Source organism: Ursus americanus, chromosome 32 (genome assembly GCF_024610735.1).
Source record: "Ursus americanus isolate L20-20 chromosome 32, mUrsAme1.1.p, whole genome shotgun sequence".
Classification (NCBI taxonomy): domain Eukaryota; kingdom Metazoa; phylum Chordata; class Mammalia; order Carnivora; family Ursidae; genus Ursus; species Ursus americanus.
Window position 1 is genome coordinate 27,685,443 of NC_142158.1, and position 12,856 is coordinate 27,698,298.

Below are 12,856 nucleotides of genomic sequence, written 5' to 3' on the forward strand. Positions count from 1 at the left end.
AGGCCTTTGTGTTTCAATACAGAAGGCAATGTGTTGGTGTGGAAAGGGTATGTACTTCGGAGACAGGAAGTCCTGGGTTTAGACCCTGACAGTGCTGTTTACCAACTCTTTAACCTTGGGCAAGAGTGAGCAAATTTACTCATCTGTAAAGTGGGGAATAACAATAGGTAGCAGGCAGGCTATGGTAACAATAAGAGATAATGTTTTTGAAAATGTCTAGCACAGTGCACAGTATATAAAGGGGCCCAATACCTACTATTCCTCAGAAGTAAAGTTACTTAGAAGGCAAGAGAAAATAAAGTTTTTTTCTTAACTAGTTATTTTTTCTGTTAATATGATTCAGTGGGCCTTCACTTATAACCAAAAAAGAGTTCTAAATTACCAGCAAAGAACTCACAAAATTTAGAAACCAATCTTTCTTTCATTATATTTTGCTGGGAGTTAGAAAGGAGATTCTTTTTCAGAGCCTGGTAGATGGCCAGAGATTATGGCATCCTTTTGTATGAACTTTATCTCCTCTATGGCTGTCTCTCCAAAAACAGTTATTTAAAATATTAGAAGATTCCGGAGAATAGGAACATTTAAAATGTCCTTAGAAACACAAGTCTCTATTTTGGGAGTAAAAACAAGTCCAGAAAATATAAATAATGTAAAATATCAGAGTTGAGAATAAAGAACTTACCCATAGGAGATAGCGCTAAAAATAAACATAAAAGATTGATCAGTAGGAATTTTCTAACTCAGGGAAAATCCCACTCCCAATAATACCCTTTGTAGGTGAATGTGGAAGCAGCCCCTGCAGGCACTGTAAAACCCTGTTTCATCCTCAGCAGTGCTGCTGGCCAAAGCGCCACATCCTACTTCACAGAGCTGGTTTTCTTTAGGATGCCATTTATTGATGTATGGGATGGAATCCTTTGGTAGGTAATATCTATTCTACGAAATTTCAAACTATTGCATTTCCTGCTTTCATTGTTCTCTCACAAGTCAGTTTTTTACCCACTCTCCTTTAGATCAGTTGGAAAAATATGTATTGTTGGCCAATTATCAAAATCACCATCTTGTCCTGACACTTATTCTTTATGTCAATTTTAGGTGATTTTCTTTTTTTAGTAAAAATTATCTATTGTCAGGTGATAGCACAAGAAAAACAGGCTTCCTGTGGTAAACTAATACGTGCTACCAATAATTTTTGGTAGTAAATAACCAGAATTATGAGACAAGACCATTATATTTTGTTCCAAAAGGGAAAAAGGAAAGAAGAAATCGAAGTATGAGAAACTCACTTATTTAAGAAATATTAACTACTATAAGGTAGAAGAATGTGAAATACAAAAAAATTGGGTAACAAACACTCAAAGGTCCTAGACACAGAAATAGGTAAGGCAAAGAAAGGATCCAAACTTACTGATTTTTCCAGAACTGTCCACTGAAAGAGACAAGAAAAAAACTTCAGTAAGTGTTGGGATTTCCCTTCTTATGCAAACCCACACTCCTCTGCACTGGATGGACGGAATCCGTATCATGAACAACTAAGTTCCTTTTGTTTAAATATAGGGAACCTCCATTTTCCTTCCCCCTCCCCTTGGCTTGTTATTGTTTAGAAAGATCTTGTGATTAGCTATTTTATGAAAAAAATTTTATTAAAATATATTTGACATATTGTACAAATTCAAGGTGTGCAACATGTCAGTTTGATACATTAGTATATTATAATATGACTGCCATTGTAGCAATAATTAGAACCTCTGACGTTACATAATGATCCTTTCTTGTGGTTGGAATCATGAAGTTCTAGTCTCTTGGCAAGTTTGATGATTGTCATACAATATTGTTGTCTATATTCACTATACTATGCATTAGATCTCTAGGACTTATTTAGCACTTGTAAATTTGTACCTTTGAATAGCACCTGTTCTGTCCCTCTACCCACGATTCCCTAATAACCTTCAGTTGACTTTCTTTTTTAAATAAATTCGGCTTTCCAGATACCACATATGAACGATACCATACAGTACCTGTCTTCCTCTGTCACACTTATTCATTCAGCATGATATGCTTAAAGTCCATCTATGTTGTTGCAAATGGCAGAATGTCTTCCTTTATCCTGTGTGTGTGTGTGTGTATGTGTGTGTGTGTGTGTCTCACATCCTCTTTATCCATTCATCCATTGGTATGGGGAATTAGTTTGTTTCTATAATGTTGTAGTAAGCATAAATGTATGCATATTTTTTGATATCCTGTTTTCATTTCCTTTGGATATATACCCAGAATGGAATTGCTGCATCATACGGTAGGTCTATTTTTAATTTTTTGATGAACCTCTGTGTTGTTTTCCATAGTGGTTGAGCCAATTAACACTCCCACTAACAGAGTACAGGGGTTCCCTTTTCTCCACATCCTTGTCAACACTTACCTCTTGTGTTCTTGATCACAGCCATTCTAGCAGGTGTGAGGTGACATCTCAGTGTGGTTTTGATTGCATTTCTCTTGATGATTAGTAATGTTGACCACTTTTTCATGTACCTGTTGAGCCCTTGGATGTCTTCTTTGGAAAAATATCTATTCAGTTCCTCTGCCAAATTATCAGATTCTTTTTTGTTTTGGAATTGTATGAGTTCTTTATATATTTTGGATATTAACTCATTAATATATGACTTGCAAAAAGTTTTTCCCATTCCATGGGTTGTCTTTTCCCTTTGTTAATTGTTTCTGTTGATGTGCAGAAGCTTTAAATTTGATGTAGTCCAACTTGTTGATTCTTGGTTTTTGTTGTTTGTGCTTTTGGTGTCATGTCCAGAAAATCAATACCAAGACCAACGTTGAGGAGCTGCTTCTCTACGTTTCCTTCTAAGACTTCAATGGTTATCAGGTTTTATGTTTAAATCTATGATCCGTTTCAAGTTAACTTTTGTGAGTGGTGTAAGATAGAGGTATAATGTTATAGTTTTTCATGTTTTTTAAAGTTTTTATTTTAATTCCAGTTAGTTAAAATACAGTGTTATATTAGTTCCAGGTGTACAATATACTGATTCAATACTTCTGTACAACAGCTTGTGTTCATGACAGCAAGGGCACTCCTAATCACCATCACCTATTTCACCCACCACCATCAGTTTGTTCTCTATAATTAAGTCTGTTTCTTGGTTTGTCTCTCTTTTCTCTCTTACCCCCCTTTTCTCTTTTGTTTTTTAAAATTCCACATATGAGTGAAATCATATGATATTTGTCTTTCTCTGACTTGTTTCACTAAGCATTATACAGTCTAGCTCCATCCATGTGCTTACAAATGGCAATATCTCATGTTTTTTATGGCTGAATAACCTTCCATTGTATATGTATATACCACTTCTTCTTTATCCATTCACCAGTTGATGGACATGTGGGCTGCTTCCATAATTTGGCTGTTATAAATAATGCTACTATAAACATAGGGGTGCACGTATCCATTTGAATTAGTATTTTTGTATCCTTTGGGTAAATACTCAGTAGTGCAATAGATGGATCATAGGATAGTTTCTATTTTTCACTTTTTGAGAAATCTCCATACTGTTTTCCACAGTGATTGCACGAGTTTGCATTTCCAGCAACAGTGCATGAGTGCTCCTTTTTCTCTACATCCTCACCAATACCTGTTATTTCTTGTCTTTTTATTTTAGTCATTCTGACAGGTGTGAGGTGATATCTCACAACAGTTTTGATTTGCATTTCCCTGATGATGATTAATGATGAACATCTTTTTGTGTGTCTGTTGGCTATCTGTATGTCTTTTTGGAAAAATGCCTTTTCTTGTCTTCTGTCCATTTTTAATTGGATTATTTGTTTTTTGGTTATTGAGTTTTATAAGGGTTTTTTTTATATATTTTTCATACTAACCCTTAATTGATATGTCATTTGCAAATATCTTCTGCCATTCCATAGGTTGCCTTTTAGTTTTGTTGATTGTTTCCTTTGCTGTGCAGATTTTTATTTTGGAGTAGTCCCAATAGTTTATGATTGCTTTTGTTTCCCTTGCCTCAGGAGAGATATCTAGAAAAATGTTGCTACAGCTGATGTCAAGGAAGTTACTGCCTGTGTTCACTTCTACGATTTTTATGGTTTCAGGTCTCACATTTAGGACTTCAAACTATTTTGAATTTATGTTTGTGAATGGTGTAAGAAAGTGGTCCAGTTTCATTCTTTTGCATGTAACTATCCAGATTTCCCAACACCATTTGTTGAAGAGACTCTCTTTATTCTATTGGATATTCTTCTTGCTTTGTCAAAGTTCAACTGACAGTACTATTATATTATTATTTCTGGGTTTTCTATTATGTTCCATTGATCCCTGTGTCTATTTTTGTGCCAGTACCATACTATTTTGATTACTGAAGCTTTGTAATATAACTTAAAATCCAGAATCGTGATGCCTCCAGATTTGCTTTTCTTCTTCAAGATTGCTTTGGCTATTCAGGGTCTTTTGTGGTTCCATACAGATTTTAGGATTGTGTGTTCCAGTTCTGTGAAAAACGCTGTTGTTATTTTGATAGGAATTGCATTAAATGTGTAGATTGCTTTGGGTAGTTTAGACATTTTAACAATATTTGATCTTCCAATCAATGAGGATGGAATGTCTCTCCATTTCTTTGTGTCGTCTTCAATTTCTTTCATCACTGTTTCATAGTTTCCAGAGTACAGGTCTTTTACATCTTTGGTTAGGTTTATTCCTAGGTATCTTATTATTTTGGGTAAAATTGTGAATGAGATTGTTTTCTTTCTCCTTCTGCTGCTTCATTATTGGTCTAGAGAAATATAACAAATTTTTGTATATTAATTTTGTATCCTGTGACCTTACTGAATTAGTTTATCAGTTCTAGCAATTTTTTAATAGAGTCTTTTGGGTTTTCCATATATAGTATCATGTCATCTGCTAATAGTGAAAGTATTACTTCTTCCTTACCAATTTGGATGTCTTTTATTTCTTTTTGTTTTCTGATTGCTGTGGCTAGGACTTCCAGTACTATGTTGAACAGAAGTGGTAAGAGTGGACATCCTTGCCTCGTTCCTGACCTTAAGGGAAAAGCTCCCAGGTTTTCCCCATTGAGGATGATGTTAGCTGTGCGTTTTTCACATATGACCTATTATGTCGAGTTTATTATGTTGAGTTATTGCATTGAGGTATGTTCCCTCTAAACCTACTTTGGTGAGGGTTTTTAATCATGAATGGATGTTGTACTTTGTCAGATGCTTTTTCTCCATCTATTGAAATGATCACATGGCTCTTATGCTTTCTCTTACTGGTGTGATGTATCATGCTGATTTATTTGCGAATATTGAACCACGCTTGCAACCCAGGAATAAATCCCACTAGATCATGGTGAATAATTTTTTTAATGTATTGTTAGATTTGGTTTGCTAGTATTTTATTGAGGACTTTTGCATCTATGGTCATCAGAGATATTGACCTGTAGTTCTCCTTTTTTTATGGTGACTTTTTTTTTTTTTTTTTTTTTTTTTTGAGACAGAGTGAAAATGAGAGAGATCAGAGAGGGAGCAGGAGAAGCAGACTCCCTGCTGAGCAGGTAATGCTGGCCTCATGGAATGAATGTGAAAGTTTTTCTTCCTTTTCTATTTTTTGGAGTAGCTTAAGAAGTAAAGGTATTAACTGTTCTTTAAATGTTTGGTAAAATTTTCCTGCAAAGCTATCTGGTCTTCCGTTTGTTGTTAGTGTTTTGATTACTTATTCATTTCCTTTGCTGGTTATCAGTCTGTTCAAGTATTCTATTTCTTCCTGTTTTAGTTTTGATAGGTTATTTGTTTGTAGAGATTTATTCATTTCTTCTTAGGTTGTTCAATTTGTTGGGATATAGTTTTTCATAATATTCTCTTATGATTGTATTTTTGTGGTATTGGTTATTTCTGTTCTCTTATTTGTAATTTTATTTATTTTGGTCCTTTCTCTTTTTTTTTTGATAAGTCTGGCTAGAAGTGCATCCATTTTATTGATTTTTTTTCGAAGGACCAGTTCCTGGTTTCATGGGTCCATTTTAAAAAAATTTTCTATAGAATTTATTTATGCTCTAATCTTTATTATTTCCTTCCTTCTGCTGGTTTTGGGTTTTGTTTGTTCTATTTCTAGCTTCTTTCGGTGTAAGGTTCGGTTGGTTAGTTGAGATTTTTCTTGCTTCTTGAGGTTGGCCTGTATTGCTAAAACTTCCCTCTTAGAACCACTTTTGCTGCATCCCAAAGGTTTTGAACCATTGTGTTTTCACTTTCATTTGTTTCCATGTATTTTTAAATTTTTTTCTTTTATTTTCTGGCTGACCCATTCATTGTTTAGTAGCATGTTATTTAACCTCTATGTATTTGTGGTCTTTGCCTATTTTTTTTCTTATGGTTGACTTCTAGTTTCTTAGCAATGTGGTCAGAAAAGATTCATGGTATGATTTTGACCTTTTTGAATTGGTTAGGGTTGCTTTGTGGACTAATACGTGATCTATTTTGGAGAATGTTCCATGTGCACTTGAAAAGAATGTGTATTGTGTATTCTGCTGTTTTAGGATGGAACATTCTGAATGTACCTGTGAAATATATTAGTTCCAGTGTGTCATTCAAAGTTATTATTCGTTGTTGATTTTCTGTTCAGATGACCTGTCCATTGCTGTTAGTGGGATGTTAAAATCCCCTACTATTATTGTTGTTCTGCATGTTTATATCTTGTTTTTCCAGTACCATTTGTTAAAAAGATTATCCTTTCTCCATTGAGTGTTTTTGGCTCCCTCCTTGAATATTAGTTGACTGTATATGTGGGGGTTTAATTCTGGCCTATTCTGTTCTATTGGTCCATGTGTCTATTTTCATGTCAGTACCATACTGTTTTAATTATTATAGCTTTATAGTATAGTTTAAAATCAGCAAGTGTGATACTTCTAGCTTTTTTTCCCAACCCCTCTGGATTGCTTAACTTGATCGAGCCACACAAACTTCCCAAGAATGCACATTTCCAAGGAGTTGGCAGGGATGCTGATACTGATGTTCCAGGGACCACACTCTGAGATCCACACCTCTAACCTGGCCCTGTTGATGTGACAGAAAACTGACTAAAGAGCACACCTGTGGCCTAGGTGGGACTTCTCTGCTCATTGGTCCACACTAGGAACTTCCCCATGCATGCTCCTAAGTTTATTATTTCTGTTCATATGTTTGTCCTACGCTGAATTACATGTGCCCTAAAAACTAGAGCCCACAGCTATTTCTGTTAAAACCTGCCCCCAGTCCATCAATCACAGTACCCAAATCACTGCTTGTTACGATAGAAGGTTCCCTTCACTCTCACCACCTCCTCACAGGCCTTGGTCTTCTGAGACATAGAAGACATGTCACAACACTACACTTCTGCAGGAAGAGCCCTGCAGGACCTCTGAAGAGGGACTTCTCACCTCTTGTGCTACTCAGGTTTGCTAAGTCACTATCTTTCTCACCTGGGGGATGACAGTGACTTCTCCCTGTGACTTGTATGTTCTGTTCCTTCTCAAGATTTGAGAAGTTCTCAGCTAATATTTCTTTAAATAAACTCTCTGTATCTTTCTCCCTCTCTTCTCCTTTATCCTTTTGTAAGTGGAAGTATTTCTATATTCCTATTTTCCAAGTCATTTATTCTTTCTTCCATCTGGTCTGCCCTGTTACCTATGATCTCTATTGCTTTCTTCATCTCATTTATGACTTTTACAGTTTCAGAATTTTTTAAAAAAATTCCGATCTCTCAAGTAAATAACTTATTCTCTTCATAAATTTTATTTCTGAATTTATTGAATTATCTATCTGAGTTTTCTTGTAGCTCATTGCATTTCTTCATAACAGCTACATACAAGAAACAAGTGTTGCATGAAACAAAAGAGCTTCAAAATACATGGGAGAAGAAAACTGATAGAACTGAAAAGAGAAATAGAAAAACTTAGAGTTATACCTGGGAAATTTAACACCCCATTCTCAGTAATTCATAGAACTACTACTAGATAGAACATGAACAAGGTGAATCAGTCATGCAGATGTCTCAGTGGAGAATTCAGGCAGAGAGGACAATGAGTAAACCAGTCTGGGGTAGGAATGTTTCTAGACTATTTGAGGGACAGAATGAAAGCAAGTGTGGCTGGAACAAAATTAAAAAAAATATATGATGAAGGAGAGCTATTAGAGAGTTGAGGGGGACAGATCTTCCAGGACCTTCTGTTTTTTTTAAATGATTTTATTTATTTATCAAGCAGAGGGAGAGACAGAGAGGAGAGAGAGAGTCAGCACACAAGCAGGGGAAAAGCAGAAGCAGAGGGAGAGGCAGGCTCCCCGCTGAGCAAGGACCCGATGTGGGACTCGATTCCAGGACCATGACCTGAGTTGAAGGCAGACGCTTAACTGACCGAGCCACCAAGGCATCCCCAGGACCTTCTTTTGAGAGGTGCTGTAATGACTTTGACTTTGAATCAAGAAAGATGGAGAGTTATTAGTGGATCATAAGCATAGGGGTGAACTGAATCTTAAAAGGATCCCAGTGGCTGCTGTATTGGTACTGATTGGAAGGCAAAGGTGAAATCAGAGCAATCAGAGGGATGAAAGTAACTTGGATCACAGTGAGAGTCATAAAGGTAGTGAGAAGTACCAGGTTCTTATATCATACTAAGGGATCTTCTGTCTTACTATATAGCACTGTGTCCTGCTAGGAGTCTTGAATGGTACCTTAGAAGAAAGGATTTAGGGAAATGGGAATAGAGAAGAACTGTGTTTCTGATCCAAAACCACTACCATTAATATACTTTCTTGTTTCAATTTATATATATATATATATATAAATAAATATAATGAGGGGATGTGTGTGTGTGTGTGTGTGTGTGTGTGTGTGTATCATGAGGGGGTATATATGTATGTGTATATATGTATATATATATGTGTGTGTGTATGTGTGTATAAATTGAAATAAGAAAGTATCATGAGGGGATATATATATATATATATATATATATTTTTCTTATTCATGTCTCTATTGATGGTCACTTAGGTTCCTCCTATATCTTGGCTATTGTCAATAATGCTGTGATAAACATAGGGTGCATATATCTTTTCAAATTAATGTTTTTATTTTCTTTGGGTAAATTATTGGATCACCATGGTATTTCTTTTTTTAATTTGAGAAACCTCCATCTGTTTTCCACTGTGGAAAACAATTTACATTCCCAACAACAGTGCACCAGGGTTCCTTTTTTTCCACATCCTCAACGCTTGTTTCTTGTATTTTTGATTTTAGCCATTCTGACAAGTGTGAGGTGATCTCTCATTGTGGTTTTGATTTGTGTTCCCCTGATAAATAGTAGCAGTGGGCATCTTTTCATGTATCTGTTGGCCCTCTGTATGTGTTCTTTGGAAAAATATCTAGTCAAATCCTCTGCCTATTTTAAAATCAGATTGTTGTCTTCAGAAGTTCTTAATTTTAGTGAAGTCCAGCTTATCAATTATTTCTTTCATGTATAATGCCCTTAGTGTTATATCTAAAAAGTCATTACCAGTGCTCACTTTGGCAGCACATATACTAAAAAGTCATTATGATACCCAAAGTCATTTAGGTTTTCTCTGATGTTATCTTGTAGGAGTGTTATAGTTTCGAGTTTTATATTTAGGTCTGTGATCCATTTTGAGTTAATTTTTGTGAAGATTATAAGGTATGGGAGAAACTTATTTTTTTGTAAGTGGATGTCCAGTTTTTCTAACATTATTTCTTGAAAACAATATCTTTGCTCCTTTGTGTTGCCTTTGTTCCTTTGTCAAAGATTAATTGACTAAATTTATGTGGGACTGTTTCTGAGCTGTCTATTCTGTTCCACTTGATTTGTCTATTTGCTTACCAATACCACACTATCTGGATTACTGTAGCTTTATAGGTAAGTGTTGACGGTGAGTAGTGTCCAACTTTGTTTTCTTTCAATATTGTATTGGCTATTCTGGGTCTTTGGCTTCTTCATATAAATTTTAGAATCAGTTTGTCAATATCCACAAAAGTCCTTGCTGGGATTTTGATGGCATTGCATTTAATCTATAGATTAATTTGGGAAGAATTGACATTTTGACAATATTGAGTCTTCCTATTCATGAACATGGGATATCTTTCTATATATTTTGTTTTTCTTTGGTTTTATTTATAAGAGTTTTGTTAATCTTTGTTTTTTAATTGGTGCATTTAAAACAATAGTTTTTTGTTTGTTTGTTTGTTTTTATGGAAACACAAATTTTTGTAGTTTGCCTGAATGGTATGAAAGACAAGTCTCCATTAATTCTTTCAAAGAGGAGAAGTCAGAAGAGGCTTTCAAAGTACTGCTTCTAATCCTTTTTCTCTGAACAGCAGTGGTGGTCCAGGTTTAGATATGATAAACTTTATGAAGGAGAGAACAAAGATCAGCCTTTCTTTTTTGTCTTCAACTCTGTTTTAGTTAGTGTTTTCTTTGTTTACATGTGCAGTCTGTCCCTCCTAATACTGTCACTTATACTCATATCTTCTCATTACATGCTTTCCACCTTTTATCTTTTGGAATTTTGTTTTGTGACTGTAGAGGTTCAGACTGAAATATAAATTTCTTAGTGTGTTATTTCCATGGTTTTTCCTGTGATCTGACCCCAACATATTTTATCAGCATTGTTTCCCTTTGTCTCTTCTGTAACTTAATACTGTAACCAAATGAACAACTTTTTTTCTTTGTCCTTAACATTTTGTGGACCTTTGATAGACCACCCCTGAACCCAAAACTGTTTGTAAATTAAAGGAATACTAGAAAATGTGGAGAAGAGTTGGAAAATAATTTAACTCTCAGGGTTCAGAGTAGCCAGGTGTCAAAAGTATCAGTGCAAATAAAGGAACCCAGATCTTATAGAGGACCAGAGGAAACTGAGAAAGCAATTAACACTTACCAGCTGCTACTGGACCAATTACTAAAAAAGAAAATAAAATATATTATTATTTTTAAAAATTATGTACTTAGTTCCTATTGAAAATCTACTTGGAACATTGAAAATCTACTTGGACTTTTGGGAAATATTAAATCTTATATGAATATGCTATACCTTATTAATTCAATATTAACTACACTTTAGTAACCTAAATATCCAGGCCATTTTGGAAGGCCTGTTTGATGGGTTATATGAGTAAAGTTACTTTTTCTAATGAAATAAATTTTTAATATTCTTAACCATGTCCAAGGGTCACAGTCATGCAGGAAACTGGCTACCAGTTAAAGGTTAGTAACTTAAGTTCCTTCTTCATTTTCTTCTCTGTCTTTCAACATTCTATGTCCCTTTCAAACCTCTATCACCATGTCAGCTCTCATCATGTTCATTTTTGCAAGTACAGAAAGTTTATTTATAACTATCAACTTAAAAACTTTTGTCATGATAATGTCTCTGTGTGTGTTTCTTTTTCTGTCTGATAATCTCTGGGGTTTAATCAGGATTCTGAATCTGGCGTAAGAAGTAGCACAAGTTTATTAGTTTGTAATAACTAATAATCCTTTATTAGTTATGTAATCCATGTAAGATGATGGTTCTTGCACGTTTCAAGGGTGGAGGATAGGGTAGTGTGAAGATCAGTTAAAATAACAAATGAGAAATCCCAAGAGCTTCAATCTCCTGATCCTCTTCAATAGTCTTAAATCTTTCATGGTAGTTATCTTTAGAGTAAGCAAAATGGAGTTGAGGTTAGCCCCTCTTCCTTTTTCTTATCAGTTTTTATGAGAATTTAAAATTCTTTGGGAGCTAGCAATGATTATTTAGATTTCACTCATTTTGCTTTTCTTCCCATTTCAACCTCCTACCTCATAATGTCTTTGGTCTATTCTTTACTCTCCATAACATTATTATTTTAGTTTTTTTTTTAATCTGACCTAAATTCTTTATTACTTTAGGAAATTTGTTCTATTTTTTTAATGAAAAATCCATATTATGCCTGTCCTCTTTATCCTTTGCATCAGTACATTTTTCACTTAAAATCAGTAATTTTAGGACATGCAGAAAAATCTGAGAGCAGAGATGGGAAAATATACCACTTAAGTTTCCATTAACAGAAGTGATTGCAGTCCATGAAAGCATGAAACCTGAACCCTGTGGGAGTCCAAAAGATGCTAGAATTGCCAAGCAGCAGTATTGATGGGTTTGGGGGAAAAAAAACCAAAATAAATCTCCAATCCACGTAACACACAAAATTTAAGCTCACCAAAATTCAGTTACTAATCAGTCTTTATAGCAGAATTAGAAAAGAATTCCTGAAACTGTCCTCCCTTCTAAGAAGGAAGTTGCAATGAAATATGATAAATCAGCTCCTCAATTCTTTTGTCCAGTAACCTTAGGCCAAGGGCAAAGGACAAAGCAGGAGGCATCAGTATACCCCCAACTTTATATAAACTGCAGGCAACAGAGTGGTGGGGGATGGCATGCAAAACTATTATCGTTGTTATTAGGAGTTATTAATATCTAGGTATTAGTTTCCAGTTAGTATCAAATATTAATTTCTCACAATCATTATTGATAAGCATTATTTTTGAGTTTTGAGCTAATAGTGACTGTAAAGAGTGTTATTACAATAAATTAATGATTCATTCTTTGCCCATCAGTCATTTAGAAAAGAGTAGAAATACAGTCATTAGATGAAAATGGCTGCCTTTTTTGAGGTAGAGGGAATATGAAGAGCTGCTGAAAGGCAACTGGTGAGTTTATATGGAAAATCTCATCCAAGTCAAAGTCATATCTCCACCTAGGGTCTTGAACAGAATTTGTCTTAATTCTAGTGCTGTTAATTATAGTAAGGATAGACAAGTGTCATATAATCTGGTAAAATTGCCCACTTCTC